The following is a 17747-nucleotide window of genomic DNA, read 5'->3' on the forward strand; positions in this document are numbered from 1 at the left end:
CCGGGTGTGGCGAAAATTACATTGAGACCCGGGGGGGCCTTTTGCTGCTGATAATGACATTGAGAACTGTGGGGGGGGGGGTGCTGACATTGAGAGGGTTTTCGTATCATCTCAACTCTCCGCTCTAGAGCCAAGCGCCGCTGAGAACCGGGGATGGGGGGGGTGCGTAGTGTTGCCGGGTCATATATCTCATCTCTCCTGCCGAGAGCCGGGGGGGGGGGGGGGTTGCTGCCAAAGAAAGTTTCATCACTCCTTTCTCCAGCCGCAAGCTACAACTGGGGCCCTAAACCCCCCAAAACATGATGGCCCGGATTCACGTAGGAAGAAAGAGAAAAGAGAAAATTACCCCTAGGGGCTTTGTGCTGCAGCAAGGAATAGAAACGTACCAAAAAATATATAAAAGTATAAATTTATTTAAATATGTTGTACGGAAAAAGCCCCAAACAGTAGGGACTCAAGATATGAGCTTGGTAAAAAACATAAGTCATACATGGCAAATAAAAACACAAGGTAGAACAAGTACAGACATAGCATAACAGTACTGTAAGTATACAAATACTATGGGCGAAAAACACCCCTACGCGTTTCGACCTTTTATAAGTAGCGGTCTTCTTCAGGGGAGTATTAGTTAGACGCTGCCATAGGTTCTGTAACAAAGAAAATACATACAAAGAGAGATACATATAGATAAGTGGGACATAATAAACAGAAGAACACAAAGAGGGCCCGCCACCCACAGCCATATAGGTAGATGGCAGGATGCGGGTAAACCTCCTACAAAAGTGGACTAGTGTAAAAAATCCCACTGCCACTCACCCAAGACGTCCAATGGAAGGCGTAGACCCGGACCAGATGAACCACTGCCGCACCATCAAACTCCCCCGGGGGGTACCAGAGGGGTGGAAAAAGGGGAGAGGAGCTCCCCTGGGTCAGTGTAGAAAAGGACTCCGAATTCAGGTGCACCACCAAGAGAGGTACCGCCCGGGCCTACGAGAGGTCACCAGATAGCGTGCCAAAGCCGCGCCCCGAGGCAGGCCGGAGGGGGGGGGGCGGGAGGCAAAAAGGGGGGGGGGGGAAGGAGGGCAAACCGAGGCGGGGAAGGAGCACAGGGGGGGGGGGGCAACGGGGATGGCGGATCAAGGCCAAGCAGGTGGGGACGAGCACACGCGCCTGGCTGAGTCACAGGGGGGCCCGACACCACCATGTACACCGGGATGGGTAAGTTGGGGTGCGGGGGAGCGCTCCCCTCCTAAGGTTGCGGTGAAGACCCTGTAATGTAAATACAGGTATATGTATAAGACTAGGAAGCATGTCTAGAAAATAAAAATGGTAAATATATGAGTACACGCCAGGCTGAACAAGAAGCCTGATGTGTAGGCATGGAAATTGCGTGAGGGAGATGCACAGGGGAGAAAAAGAGATGTGGGAATGAGGGGAAACAACAAAACAACAATAGGACAAAGAGTGAAAACAAACCAAAAATAATGAGCCTGGTAAAAGTACATAAAGCAAAGAAGGTGTGTAAGTGACTGAATAACAATGAAGAATGCAGTGTGTGGTCTAGTGAAAAATGTGGAAGTGTATATAAAAGGGATGTGGTAGAGCAGCAGTGTGAGGTGGGAAAGCAAAGAAAAATGGAAAACAACAAGGGGAGAAAAGAAATGAAAGGGGAACAGGAAATATGGGGAATGTTACAGTGAAAAAGAGAAGAAAGAGGAATACAAATGAAAAAAAAAAAAAAAAGCTGATAATAATCCTGTGACTATAAGTGTATGAGTGATCTATGGGTGTGTGTGCATGTGAATGAAATCATGAAAACAGGTGAATAAGAGGAAGGTGGGAAAAGAAACTGCAAGGGAAAGGGGCTAGTATGGAAACAAATGAAAAGGTGAAAAAATACCTGTGCGATCTGTAAAGCTCACAGAGGTAAGATGGTCGGATGGTAAAATGGTTGAAGCTGTAGCCTTCCTGTTAAGGAGGGATGTTGAGACACCTATTGAAGGAGGTGCTGACGTCTGTTGAAAAGTAAACAAAGTAGAAAAGTAAGATAATAATAGGGATACCGGGGTGGATGGCAGGTTTGCAGGAAATGGAAAAGAGAGCCAAGGCTCCCACTTACCTTCCTGCAGCCAAAATCTGTCATAACCACCAAACACAGTCGCCGTGGGATCTGGATTTGTCCCAATGAGGCTGGCTGCTTATATAAGGTATATCTTGAACAGGTGAGGGAGTGCACTCCCTCTGCACCTGTAGCAACCCCACCCTATGATGCAGTAGGGGGTGGGCCCGGATGGACCCAACCCTGCCCGGGAACCACACCCACCGCTGGGGCAGGTGTAAACATCGCCGAAGATCCCCCCCACCACACACACCCCCCCCCCCACACACAGGGAACCCCCCCATCCACGGGAACGCCACACCCACCCCCCCCACATGGCCAAACCACCGCCCCCCCACCCACCGTGCACGCAGCAATACAGCGCGCCCAGGCCGCCATGAGGCGGCAAGTGGTGGCCTTCCCGGCGTTCCAGAAGGGACTGTTAGGTCCCCGGTGTACCAACTCCATCCTCCTCGTCCATGGACGGCAATGCGCAGGCACGCAGGAAGTGTGAGCCGCGCGCGGTCACGCGAGGCGTCGGCGCCATGACGCCATCGCGACCCCGCGCGCTTGGCAAGGGCGCGTGCTGGCCGCTAGGGACCTGGGACGCCGCCGGCAGGCGCAGAAACTCCCCCCAGTGGCCAGCGGGAAGAAGGCCACCAGAGAAAAAGCACAAGAACCGGGGCCAGCCCGGATATGTGCAGAGTCCCCGCCTGCCGTGAGGCCCAGGGAAGGAAAAATCTCCTGCTGGCTACCGAACCATGTGCACCCATGGAGCCCCCAGGGGAAAGATGATGATGGAGGGATGCGGATGTGGTGACGGTCCAGGCCCGGAATCCAAAAAATGGACGTCCATGGGGGGTGGTAAAAATCTGAAAAAATATTATTAAAGTATATGTTAAATGCAGATTGCTGTGCGATCATATTTGGGTAAATGCTCCGCATCAGAAACAGATGCAAAGTACATTTGTATCGTGTAAGAAATTAATATACCAAATGGACGGATTCACGTAGGAGATACGCCGTCGTATCTCTGAGTCGTCGTATCTTGGCGCCTGATTCAAAGAATCAGATACGCCAAAATTTCTCTAAGATACAACCAGCGTAAGTCTCCTACGCCGTCGTAACTTAACTGCATATTTACGCTGGCCGCTAGGGGCGTGTACGCTGATTTACGCCTAGAAATATGTAAATCAGCTAGATACGCCAATTCACGAACGTACGCCCGGCTGACGCAGTACAGATACGCCGTTTACGTTAGGCTTTTTCCAGCGTAAAGTTACCCCTGCTGTATGAGGCGTAGATGAGGCGTACCAATGTTAAGTATGGACGTCGGGCCAGCGTCGAATTTTACGTCGTTTGCGTAAGGCCTAGTACACACGAGAGGATTTATCCGCGGATACGGTCCAACGGACCGTTTCCGCGGATAAATCCTCTCGAGGATTTCCGCGGATTTGGATCCGATGGAGTGTACTCACCATCGGATCGAAATCCGCGCGATGTCGCGCCTTCGCCGCGATGATGACGCGGCGACGTGCGCGACGCGGTCATATAAGGAATTCCACGCATGCGTCGAATCATTACGATGCATGCGGGGAATCCATTCGGACGGATTGATCCGGTGAGTCTGTACAGACCAGCGGATCAATCCGTTGGGATGGATTCAAGCGGATAGATTTGAAAGCATGTCTTCATGGGTTGTACACACCAGGGGATCTATCCACTGGAGCCGGTCCGCGGATCAATTCCAGCGGATAGATCCTCTCGTGTGTACGGGGGCCTAAGTCGTTAGCGAATAGGGCTGTGCGTAATTTACGTTCACGTCGAAAGCATTGGCTTTTTGCGGGTTAATTTGGGGAATGCGCACTGGGATACTTTCACGGACGGCGCATGGGCCGTTCGGAGAAAGCGTCATTTACGTGGGGTCACCATACATTTACATAATACACGCCCACATCTTCCACATTTGAATTAGGTGGGCTTACGCCGGCCTGTTTACGCTACGCCGCCGCAACTTTGCTTAGAGAATACTGCACTTGCCTGTCAAAGTTGCGGAGGCGTAACGTAAATAGGATACGTTACGCCCGCACAAAGATGCGCGCTTCTACGTGAATCCGGGCTGATCTATTTTCTGATTTAGCATCTCTGTATAACGCTGTCTAGGACGTTGCCAAAACTGGCAGTAAGAATTGCCCATCACAACTTTGTTTTCCGATCGCCCGTATTTTTTTGGCAGCTATAAAATGCGGTCATATTAGTCGGTGGCCCTCCCTGCTGCGTTTTCCTCCAAGACGGGGGCCTGGAGGACCCCTGGGACGGCGGATGTTGAAAACCTCACCTCCTCCCTAGGATCAATATCTGCAGATTTGGCACTCGGAGTTTGTCCACATGAGGAGATAAAAGGAAGAAATTGTTTCCATGTCAGAAAAGAGAACGTTTTATTGTTCCACATAAAGATTTCTGACATTTCCATCGCCCCCGAGAGGGTCAGCGGAGAGACGGGACCATAAAATTCCCACTTTACCTGTCTCGGCTCATCCGGCTATTCTGTCAGCAATAATCCGACTTCTCACCGCGCCACATGATCCATTCCAGAGCAGAAAGTCCCGGGGACATCACCCTGACTCTACGTCTGTCTGCTCAAATCCATTCAGATTGTACAAGTGGGGACCTGGGTGCTAAATTCCTTGTGGAGTTCCGGCTATCCACCTAACTAACCTTAAAATATACTTACCGTATATCCTCGAGTATAAGCCGACCCGAATATAAGCCCAGGCACCTAATTTTACCACAAAAAACTTGCAAAACATAGTGACTCGAGTATAAGCCTAGGGTGGGAAATGCAGCAGCTACTATAAGTGTAAAATAGGGTCAACAATGCCCATTTGAAGCCTCACTGTGCCCATCTGCAGCCTCACTGTGCCCATCTGCAGCCTCACTGTGCCCATTTGCAGCCTCACTGTGTCTCACTGTGTCCATCTGCAGCCTCACTGTGCCCATTTGCAGCCTCACTGTGCCCATTTGCAGCCTCACTGTGCCCATTTGCAGCCTCACTGTATCCATCTGCAGCCTCACTGTGCCCATTTGCAACCTCACTGTACCTCACTGTGTCCATCTACAGCTTCACTGTGCCCATCTGCAGCCTCACTGTGTCCATCTGCAGCCTCACTATGCTCATTTGCAGCCTCACTGTGCCCATTTGCAGCCTCACTGTGCCCATTTGCAGCCTCACTGTGCCTCATTGTGTCCATCTGTAGCCTCACTGTGCCCATTTGCAGCCTCACTGTACCTCACTGTGTCCATCTACAGCTTCACTGTGCCCATCTGCAGCCTAAATGTGCCCATTTGCAGCCTCACTGTGTCCATCTGCAGGCTTACTGTGCCAATTTGCAGCCTCACTGTGCCCATTTGCAGCCTCACTGTGCCTCATTGTGTCCATCTGTAGCCTCACTGTGCCCATTTGCAGCCTCACTGTACCTCACTGTGTCCATCTACAGCTTCACTGTGTCCATCTGCAGCCTCATTGTGGCCATTTCCAGCCTCACTGTGTCCATCTGCAGCCTCACTGTGCAGGGGTGGGGCTTTGTTACAATGGACGGCCACCGACTGCAGCACGACACATCGGGATACTCGATCACAGACGAGGAGAAGGCGGGGCTTTATTACAATGGACGACCGCCGACTGCAGCATGACACAGCAGGATACTCGATCACGGATAAGGAGGCGGAGCATTATTACAATCGACGGGAGACTCGTGTATAAGCCAAGGGGGGCTTTTTCAGCATCAAAAAATTTGCTGAAAAAGTCGGCTTATACTCCGGAGTATAAACGGTACCTATTTTCAGCGCCCTCTGCTCTGGTCATGTGATCCGGCTGCCTTGTACCAGGCAATGGCAGCTGGGACATGGAAGCCTATGGGCGACGTCACCGATCCAGGCTTTACCAGCCATTGTCAGAGAGCTTTCTCCTCTCCTCTGCAGCTGCCAATGGCTGACACAGGGGATCACATGATCAGAGTGGCCTGAAAATGGGTGAATATATAAATCTTTCTTACCTGAGACTAGTTAGCACAGGTGTTAGGAGGGGGGAGGGGCAGCTTTACGGCTAGATAGGTGTTTAGCCAGAATCACAATTTAAACTGGGTATAATCCTTCTTCCAATTTTTGGTGACCAGTGACGCTTGACCCGCAATCCCCATGTCCATTATTTGGGATCACTGGCCCTTTAAGATCCCGATCACATCTGGGGATGCTTCCGCTTCACCTATTTGGAGTGTGATCTTGGAGGGACGCCATTCATTTGAGCAATGCCAAGCTGCTGCCAGCAAAGCCAGTAGAATAATAGAATGCAATAAAATCGGAATGTACTCCAGAGATAAAACGAAATATTCTGCCCTTTTATAAAACTCTGGTTCAGCCACATCTGGAGTATTCCATCCGGTCCTCAGGAAGGATGTGCTGGAACTGGAGAAAAAGTCCAGAGAAGGGCAAACTTAATTAATTTGGGGACCTGAGGACCCTAATTACGAGGAATGACTACAAGCGCCAATTTTATTTCCTGTAGAGAAGAGACGCTTAAGAGGGGATTTGATGGCAATTTACAAATATCTCAATGGTGTTTCCAGTGTAGGTGGGAAACTATTCAGTCTCAGGGAATGTAAGGAGACCCCAGGGGCCACACGATAAGATTGGAGGAGAAGAGGTTTAACCTTAAACTGCGCAGGGGGTTTTCCACTTTTAAGGCGGTAAGGATGTGGAACTCCCTTCCACAATCAGTGGTGTCAGCAGGAAGTATTGATAGTTTTTAAAGACTCTTGGATGTGTGTAACGGAATGACCCGTGACAAACAGAGACTTTGGAAGGATGAGGATGAGCGTCACTAATAACTCTTGTGTCAAGGGTCACCCTGTGTCCCTTTTGGGCATAGGGTGACTGAGAAATATTAATTAGAAATTACAGGACAGGGGACATTACTGATAGCTCATATTACAGAATCTTGAGATATTGCAAAGTGTTGGTTTATTCTGACCCTACCGGTCAATAGAATGACTCTTTCAATGCTTAGCCCAGGCTATTGAGTTGTTAAATGAGGCTGGCTCTTGAAAGGCCTTTCATTGTGTGATAACACTGTTTAAAGCCTATTGATGATCAGGTGTGAATACCTTTCGGTCGGAGACAGACCGTCTGTCTAAAGATGTGGATTGAGGGGAAATCATTGTGTGATGGTGTTTTGTTTGAATTATATTAATAAAGGAATGTGACTTCTCAGGTGTAGTGATTAGGTCATGTTAATTATAGACCGGCGCCGAAATGTCTGCAATGTTTAGTAATTACTAGCCCATCTGAAGGTGTATTGAAGCCCCCCAGTGTGTGAGGTGCGGGTGGAGAGTTTGATTGTTCCTTTCATGCTTGAACTGTATAAAACCCTAAGAGCGTACCATTAAAGATGTCTTTCATTTGAAACCAGAACCCAGAGCTGTGTGTCTCGGTTATTCTGGGAAATGGGATGGATCGGGTCCTGTTGGTTGGAGCTGTCGTGGTTGATGGATGGAAGGTCGTAAACGGTGGTGACCGTTACAATGTGAATCTTAGTGAACACAATATACAGGGATATGGGAAATAATTATCTACAAGAAAACACACCCACACAGGTTGAAATGAATGGACTATTGTCATTTTTCAACCTTGCAAACTCTGAATGGGCTGTCCTCCTCTCCAGAAATGTGCCAAAGTAGCTCTAGTAACTTTTTTTTTGCAGCAGACTTTTGTGCGTTTTTTGGACAATGCAATTTTGGGCATTTTCCCTTTGTTTTTCTTGCATTTGGGGTGCTATTAGAACTCGTGCGCGTAGCAGGTTTTGCCCAAATTTTTGCACAATTTAGAATCGTGGGCAGAATCGCGCAATTCTGATGCACAGAAAGGGGTCTAAGAAACCCCAAAACAATTCCACAACATTGGGGGCCATTAGTCTTTGAAAAAGTCACATAACGAAATGCATCAGGTGACCTACTAGCAAGCCCGTACGTACGTCTGCACGGCATCTGGCAGCCCGCCAACTCTCTCAGCTGTTTACTGCCAGCCCTCAGCTACACACCGAAGGAGGATATCACACGGCGACGGCGGCAGTTTTGAACTTACAGCCAAGCGAGACACAGGCAGCCAACCGTGCGGGCAGTATATTTGTTTCGCATTTTTTTCGTTGTTTTTATTTATTTTTTACTCTTGGTTTTAAATTGGTTTGCAAATTTCTGTGAAGGGCACCCATTGTCTAGGGACCTACAGCAGATTGTTGGATTAAACCTTTTTTAATTTTTTACAATAAAATAGTTTTTGGATATCTTCAAAAAAACCTACTACACTATGTGGATTTTTTCCTTTTTTCTACCCCTCTGAGCGATACCATCGCTGGCACTGGATACAGACCTCAGGAAACTTTACACCCAGGGACCAAAGGAGATCGCTGTGGACTCTATATAGGAGATCGTGTAACAACCACCGGCAAGGTACCACCACTATCCGCTTTTTGCCCCCTGGGGGGTGACGACTTCTGGTGAGTTTCGAAATCTATGAGAGGTCCTAAGAAGGTTGCTGGGGAAGATATGAGGAGAGGAAGTGTCTGAGTCGTAAAGGCTTTCCATAAGTCTGAGGCTGAAAGGGAATGACAAGGTTTTCAATGTGGCAATTGAAGGCCAGTGACCCAACTGAACACAGTGAAAGGCTTGGGACAATTGTATGATTCTGTTTTCTGCACTTGTTTGGGGAAGCTTAGGACAAAGGATTGGTGTTGCAGTGGAAGGCCATTGACCTATTTGACCAATGTGTGAGGCTTGGGATAATTGTTTGGTGAGGCTTAGGACAGTTGTTTGTTAGGGAAAGATAGGAGTAAAGAATGGATAAGGAATGTCGGAGTGGGCCTAGGTCTATGCATAAAGTTTTGAAATCTATGAGAGGTCTAAAGAAGGTTGAGGGGAAGGTATGTGGAGAGGAAGTGTCTGAGTCGTAAAGGCTTTCCATAAGTCTGAGGCTGAAAGGGAATGACAAGGTTTTCAGTGTGGCAATTGAAGGCCAGTGACCCAACTGAACACAGTGAAAGGCACAGTGAAAGACACAGTGAAAGGCTTGGGACAATTCTGTTTGCTGCACTTGTTTGGGGAAGCTTAGGACAAAGGATTGGTGTTGCAGTGGAAGGCCATTGACCTATTTGACCAACGTGTGAGGCTTGGGATAATTGTTTGGTGAGGCTTAGGACAGTTGTTTGTTAGGGAAAGATAGGAGTAAAGAATGGATAAGGAATGTCGGAGTGGGCCTGGGTATATGCATAAGGTTTCAAAATCGATGAGAGGTCTTAAGAAGGTTGCTGGGGAAGGTATGAGGAGAGGAAGTGTCTGAGTCATAAGACTTTCCATAAGTCTGAGGCTGAAAGGGAATGACGAAGGTTTTCAGTGTGGCAATTGAAGGCCAGTGACCCAACTGAACACAGTGAAAGGCTTGGGACAATTGTTTGATTCTGTTTGGCGAAGCTTAGGACAAATGATTGGTGTTGAAGTGGAAGGCCATTGACTTGATTGAACAAAGTGTGGGGATTGGGACAATTGTCTGTTAGGGAAAGATAGGAGTAAAGAATGGATATGGAATGTCAGAGTGGGCCTGGGTCTGAGCATAAGGTTTCAAACGCTATAAGGGGTTTTGAGAAGGTTGCTAAGGAACTAAGGGAAGGTATGTAGAGAGGAAGGCCCGGATTCACAAAGCACTTATGCCGAAGTATCTACAGATACGCCGCGTAAGTGCAAATATGCGCCGTCGTATCTATGCGCCGGACTCTGAAACCAAGATACGCCTTAAAATAGGCTTCATCCGACCGACGTAACTTTCCTACGCCGGCGTTTCGTGGGCGCATATTTACGCTGGCCGCAAGGGGCGCTCCCATTGATTTCCTATTCAAATATGGAAATGAGGGAGATACGTCGATTCATGAACGTACTTGCGCCCGGCGCATTATTTACGCGGTTTGCGTAAGTCGTACGTCCGGCGTAAAGTTATTCCCCATATAGGAGGCGCAACTCATGCAAAGGTATGGACCAGGGAACACAGCCGTCGTATTTTGCGTCATTTACGTAGTACGTGAATATGGCTAGGCGTAGGTTATGTTCACGTCGTAGGCAGTGATTCGACATATCTTAGGTAGTTGTTTCAACGTGATTCTGTGCATGCGCACTGGGATGCGGCCACGGGATGGCGCATGCGCCGTTCGTTTTAAGTACTTCTATGGCGCTTGGCCCATCATTTGCATGGCTCACGCCCACCTCCACCTATGCTGGCTTACGCCGAGGAAACCCAGCGTAGATTTGAGAGCGAGTGGGAGCAAGTGCTTTGTGAATACTGTGCTTGGCTCTCTGCTCTGCGTCGGCGTAGCGTATATTCGATACGCTACGCCAGCATAAATATGCGCTGATGTATGTGAATCCGGGCCGAAGTGTCTTTGTTGTATTGCTTTCCATAAGTTTGAAAGGGCCTGAGGTGTTGTCATTGTAACACTAGAAGGTCAGTGACCCGATTGAACAATGTGCAAGGCTTGGGACAATTGTTTATATTTTACTTTATTTTTAACTTACTATTTGATTTTCTGCAGCTTTTATTGCCCATTGTGGGAAGCTCACAGTGTGCGGTGAAATCAGAGTAAACTATTTCAGATCAGGAGAGGACAACTGTGCAAGACTGAATGCAACACCAGAGTTCAGTTTTAATGAAACAATAAACCCGGCAACAATAACTTGGTATATTGATGGCAGAGGATTACAAAGTCTATAAAACAAGATAATGAAAGCTTTGAGAAATGTAGAGTTATTTTTTGCAGATAACAATAAACTATTACAAGGTAATTCTCCTCTTTATCCCGGAACGGGTGAGCTTGTTCTCCGCTAATGATAACATTGACGATGAAGATGATGAAGATCGCATTGATAGAATGTAGCAGCCTTGGATGTCTCCGGGTTGGTAATGACCCTCCGCAGTGCTACATTGTATCACTCCCCCGCCATCTATAATTCCCGCACTCTATTGTCCTCTCTATTGATCAGCAGAATTGAGCGCTGATTAAGTGACATCTCCGCCACCGCTGACAATATCCAGGCAAGACGAGATGAGCGCTAATGAGGGGAATGCTCAGAATTATTAGTAGGAGGACATTAGTAAAGTACGCACAGAGTCTCCATAGTGATCAGTGGCTGGAGGTTGTAACGTCCCATCACTGATTGTTATAGAGCATAATTATCAATAATATCTGTACAGCGGCCAGATTACCCCTCCTACCCAATCAGAGGCTGGATCTGTACCAGCCAGAGATATCTGTATCCAAATCTGGACTCTGCACAGTACTACTTCTCTTGTCCTGTATGTCGGATGTACTGTAATTATAGGTATTTCTTCCTATTCTGTATGTATGGACTCTGCACAGTACCACTTCTCTTGTCCTGTATGTCAGATGTACTGTAATTCTCAGTATCTCTTCTTATTCTGTACGTATGGACTCTGCACAGTACCACTTCTCTTGTCCTGTATGTCAGATGTACTGTAATTCTCAGTATCTCTTCTTATTCTGTATGTATGGACTCTGCACAGTACCACTTCTCTTGTCCTGTATGCCGGATGTACTGTAATTCTCAGTATCTCTTCTTATTCTGTACGTATGGACTCTGCACAGTACCACTTCTCTTGTCCTGTATGTCAGATGTACTGTAATTCTCAGTATCTCTTCTTATTCTGTACGTATGGACTCTGCACAGTACCACTTCTCTTGTCCTGTATGCCGGATGTACTGTAATTCTCGGTATCTGTTCTTATTCTGTATGTTTGGACTCTGCACAGTACCACTTCTCTTGTCCTGTATGCCGGATGTACTGTAATTCTCGGTATCTGTTCTTATTCTGTATGTTTGGACTCTGCACAGTACCACTTCTCTTGTCCTGTATGTCGGGTGTAATTCTCTGTATCTGTTCCTATTCTGTATGTATGGACTCTGCACAGTACTACTTCTCTTGTCCTGTATGTCGGGTGTACTGTAATTCTCGGTATCTCTTCTTATTCTGTATGTATGGACTCTGCACAGTACGGCCCCGTACACACCAGCGGATCTGTCCGATGAAAACGGTCCTCGGACCGTTTTCATCGGACATGTCCGCTGCCGGATTTTGGTCTGATGGCTGTAGACACCATCAGACCAAAATCCCAGCGGAAAACAAACGCGGTGACGTGTCGCGACGTGGCCACGCCGTCGCCGCGACGATGACGTGGCGACGTGCGCGACCCTGGAAGGTCAATGCTTCCACGCATGCGTCGAATCACTTTGACGCATGCGAGGGATGGCGGCCGATCGGACATGTACGGTGAGTCTGTACAGACGACCGAACATGTCCGACGGACAGGCTTCCAGCGGACATGTTTCTTAGCATGCTAAGAAACATTTGTCCGCTCGAAAACGGTCGGGTGGACAAATGTCCGCTGGAAACCTGTCCGGTCGGCCGTACACACGACCGAACATGTCTGCTGAAACTGGTCAGCGGACCAGTTTCAGCAGACATGTTCGGTCGTCTGTACGAGGCCTTACACTTCTCTTGTCCTGTATGTCGGGTGTAATTCTCGGTATCTGTTCTTATTCTGTATGTATGGACTCTGCACAGTACCACTTCTCTTGTCCTGTATGTCGGGTGTAATTCTCAGTATCTGTTCTTATTCTGTATGTATGGACTCTGCACAGTACTACTTCTCTTGTCCTGTATGTCGGGTGTAATTCTCAGTATCTGTTCTTATTCCGTATCCAAATCTGGACTCTGCACAGTACTACTTCTCCTGTCCTGTATATCGCATGTAATACATTCAGCGTATGATATATTGGATACATTCAGTTATAATGTAGCTGTCTCTCTGCCATGTATACAGTACATTGATGTGATTTTTAAATAATCTCATACATGGAGTCTCAGTCATCCATCACACACTGGTTGTAGGCAGCGGTGACATCGCTCATCAGTGACTCAGAATTCTGTATAATCAGCAGACAGAATACACTGAAATATGTGTCATCCCCGATAACAGTCTGATCGATGTCTGATTTATTGTCTCTTCTATTCCCATCTCAGGTTCTGCGAGATCCTCCGGACATGTCATCATTGGCAGGAAACCTCCGCCATCGGAATAGTAGCATCTTCATATGGGAAATCTAGATATGGGACATCTTCATATGTGACATCTTTATATGTGACATCCTCTAATGCAGGGGTCTCCAAACTGCGGCCCGAGGGCCAGATGTGGCCCTTTGCTAGCCTTTACCTGGCCCTTGGGGTACTATTCCTCCCAATGACACCAACAATGGGGCAATTTTTCTTCCACCGATACCAACCAGGGGATACAATTTTTCCTACTAATAGGGACATTACTCCTATTGAGAACCAATCCTAAGGCCATATTTATACTCACTCATGCCGGACATGTGACATTTTCTGCCCCTGCTGGCTACATTCCGGCCCTCCTCAAGTCCAAAGGACAATAAACTGGCCCTTTGTTTGAAAAGTTTGGAGACCCCTGCTCTAATGTGACATCTTCACTTGTGACTTCTAGGTATGGGACGTCTTTATATGGGACATCTTCACTTGTGACTTCTAGGTATGGGACATTTTCATATGGGACATCTTCACTTGTGACTTCAAGGTATGGGACATCTTCACTTGTCACTTCTAGGTATGGAACGTCTTCATATGGGACATCTTCACTTGTGACTTCTAGGTATGGGACATCTTCACTTGTGACTTCTAGGTATGGGACATTTTCATATGGGTCATCTTCACTTGTGACTTCTAGGTATGGGACATCTTCACTTGTCACTTCTAGGTATGGAACGTCTTCATATGGGACATCTTCACTTGTGACTTCTAGGTATGGGACATCTTCACTTGTGACTTCTAGGTATGGGACATTTTCATATGGGACATCTTCACTTGTGACTTCTAGGTATGGGACATCTTCACTTGTGACTTCTAGGTATGGGACATCTTTACTTGTGACTTCTAGGTATGGGACGTCTTCATATGGGACATCTTCATATAGGACATCTTCATATGGGACATCTTCATTTGTGACTTCTAGGTATCGGACCTCTTCATATAGGACATCTTCATATGGGACATCTTCATTTGTGACTTCTAGGTATGGGATATCTTCATATAGGACATCTTCACTTGTGACTTCTAGGTATGGGACATCTTCACTTGTGACTTCTAGGTATGGGACGTCTTCATATGGGACATCTTCATATGGGACATCTTCACTTGTAACTTCTAGGTATGGGACATCTTCACTTGTAACTTCTAGGTATGGGACATCTTCACTTGTGACTTCTAGGTATGGGACGTCTTCATATGGGACATCTTCACTTGTGACTTCTAGGTATGGGACGTCTTCATATGGGACATCTTCATATGGGACATCTTCACTTGTGACTTCAAGGTATGGGACATCTTCATATAGGACATCTTTATATAGGACATCTTCATATGTGACATCTTCACTTGTGACTTCTAGGTGTGGGACATCTTCATATGGGACATTCTCAAATATATGAGGTTGTGGGACTTTTTTTGACCAAGTACAATCTGTCAGACCTACCCAAAGGAATACTTGCTTGAATGCCTTGAATTTGTTCTGGGTAATAATAATTTTGCATTCGAAGGTAAAATATATTCCCAGATCCGCCGCACTGCCATGGGCAGCTCCACGGCTCCGGTATTTGCAAATCTCTTTATTTGCTACCTAGAGGAGGGTTACATTTATCCATCTGAATCGTTTAGTACGCACATCAAATGCTGGATGCGCTACATTGATGATATCTTCCTCATTTGGGCCGGCAAGGACACAGAGTTCTTTCTGTTTGTTGAATTTTTGAATAGCATCCTGAGGTCTCTCCAAATAGCATTACTTTTCTTGACGTGTCAATCACCATAACACAGATCATCCTGACCCCATCTCTCTACACCAAACCAACGGATAGGAACACTTTGCTCCATTATCAAAGTACAATAAAGATTTAGATGTATTTGATGATCCATGGTGAGCTGGCGAATATGTGCATTTGATCCTCAATGTGACATCTTCATATGTGACATCTAAGTATGTAACATTTTGATATATGACATTTAGGTATGTAACACCTTCATATGTGACATCTAGATATGTGACATCTTCATATGGCAAATATAGGTATGTGACATCTTCATACCTACATATGTGATATCTTTATATGGGACATCTAGGTTTGTGAGATATTCATATATGACATCTAGGTACATGACATCTTCATATGTGACATCTAGATATGAGACATCTAGATACCGGACATCTTCATATGGGACATCTAGGTACGTGACATCTTCATATATGACATCTAGATATGAGACATCTAGATACCAGACATCTTCATATGGGACATCTAGGTACGTGACATCTTCATATATGACATCTAGATATGAGACATCTAGATACCGGACATCTTCATATGGGACATCTAGGTATCTGACATCTTCATATATGACATCTAGATATGGGACATCTAGGTACGTGACATCTAGGTACGTGACATCTAGATATGGGACATCTAGCTATGTAACACCTTCATATGTGACATCTAGATATGGGACACCTTCATATGTGACATCTAGATATGGGACATCTTCATATGTTACATGTAGGTATGTGAGATCTTCGTGTGTGACATATAGGTTTTTAACATCTTCATATGTGACATGTGACAGCAAGATTGGGGACATATAGGCATGTGACATCTAGGTATGTAACATATTCATATGTGACATCTAGGTATGGGACACCTTCATAGGGGACATCTAGGTAAGGAATATCTTCATATGAGACATCTAGGTATGTGACATCTTTATATGGGACATATAGGTAGGTAGCCATTTCAGCACACATTACAAAGGCATAGTCTGCTGTTGTTGCCATCAGGAAACCCACCCTAAGAAATGTGGTGCATTCCTGCATCCGTGTATTTTGTGCAATAATGCATGCTGCAGTAAAGCAACCAATCCACATATATCAGGATTCCAATGTCCAGCAATGGATCAAAAACCAAACCTGCACCATATTTTTCAGTTGCTCTCGGCATGTGTGCTGTGGTGGGCTGCAGTGAGGTTCCCATCAATGAAGACATTGAGGAGCGTGCAGGACATCGCCGAGACCCGCTGCCCCATCGAGACATGGTCTCCAAGAAGGTCCCACAAGACGGAAGCATCCCTCCCTGATTTGAGTGGTTCGTTACCGGAGCCGGCAGGCTGATGCACACGCTCTACTGATCTCCTTAACCCGAGATCCTTCTAGTCTGGTAAGAGGCAGTTATATCACACTTTTTTGGCTGAAAATAAGATCCAGGCTTCATCGAGATATTCAATCGAATATTACAGCGATCATTGGACTAATCCCTAGATGTGTCCTACTATTAATTTCCTCACTTCATGTTTGGGACTTTTTTTCTATTTTTTTTTTTTACACGGTTATTTAACACTTAGTTACTTTGGTAACTATTTGTTTACTGTTTTTTTGTGTATTTATACGTACATACATTTATAGTTACTTTGATAGCTATTTTTTCACTGTGATATATTTTTTACATTTTATATGCACTAATATTTTGATCCCACTTCACTTGAATATTTGGTTTGGTTGCGCGCTTGTTTATTGTTTGTACATCAGGAAACACACCCTTAGAAAAGTGGTGCATTCCTACATCTGTGTATTTTGTGCATTAATGCATGCTGCAGTAAAGCAACCAATCCACATAAAATAGGATTCCAATGTCCAGCGATGGTTTAAAAACCAAACCTGCACCATATTTTTCAGTTTCTCTCGGCATGTGTGCTGTGGTGGGCTGCAGTGAGGTTCCCATCAATGAAGACATTGAGGAGCGTGCAGGACATCGCCGAGACCCGCTGCCCCATCGAGACAAGGTCTCCAAGAAGGTCCCACAAGACGGAAGCATCCCTCCCTGATTTGAGTGGTTCGTTACCGGAGCCGGCAGGCTGATGCACTCTACTGATCTCCTTAACCCAGAATCCTTCTAGTCTGGTAAGAGGCAGTTATATCACACTTTTTTGGCTGAAAATAAGATCCAGGCTTCTTCTAGATATTCAATCGAATATTACAGCGATCATTGGACTAGACCCTCGAAGTGTCCTACTATTAATTTCCTCACTTCATGTTTGGGACTTTTTTTCTATTATCTTTTTTTACACGGTTATTTAACACTTAGTTACTTTGGTAACTATTTGTATACTGTTTTTTGTGTATTTATACGTACATACATATATAGTTACTTTGATAGCTATTTTTTCACTGTGATATATTTTTTACATTTTATATGCACTAATATTTTGATCCCACTTCACTTGAATATTTGGTTTGGTTGCGCGCTTGTTTATTGTTTGTACATCAGGAAACACACCCTTAGAAATCTGGTGCATTCCTACATCCGTGTATTTTGTGCATTAATGCATGCTGCAGTAAAGCAACCAATCCACATATGATAGAATTCCAATGTCCAGCAATGGATCAAAAGCCAAACCTGCACCATATTTTTCAGTTGCTCTCG

General features: G+C 46.0%; 1 long non-coding RNA gene across 2 annotated transcripts; it reads right to left on the reverse strand.

The window, feature by feature from the left end:
* Positions 1-1135: 1135 nt before the first annotated feature.
* On the reverse strand, positions 1136-2228 carry LOC120935476. Of its 2 annotated transcripts, XR_005748508.1 has the most exons (3): positions 2120-2228; positions 1901-2015; positions 1136-1269 (listed from the first exon to the last, which is right to left on the reverse strand). It is a non-coding gene; the product is annotated as an uncharacterized LOC120935476 (long non-coding RNA). The 2 variants fall into 2 exon arrangements; XR_005748509.1 differs by lacking the exon at positions 1136-1269 and having other exon boundaries at positions 1318-2015.
* Positions 2229-17747: the final 15519 nt, after the last annotated feature.

The sequence above is a fragment of the Rana temporaria genome, chromosome 4, assembly GCF_905171775.1.
Source record: "Rana temporaria chromosome 4, aRanTem1.1, whole genome shotgun sequence".
Taxonomy (NCBI): Eukaryota; Metazoa; Chordata; class Amphibia; order Anura; family Ranidae; genus Rana; species Rana temporaria.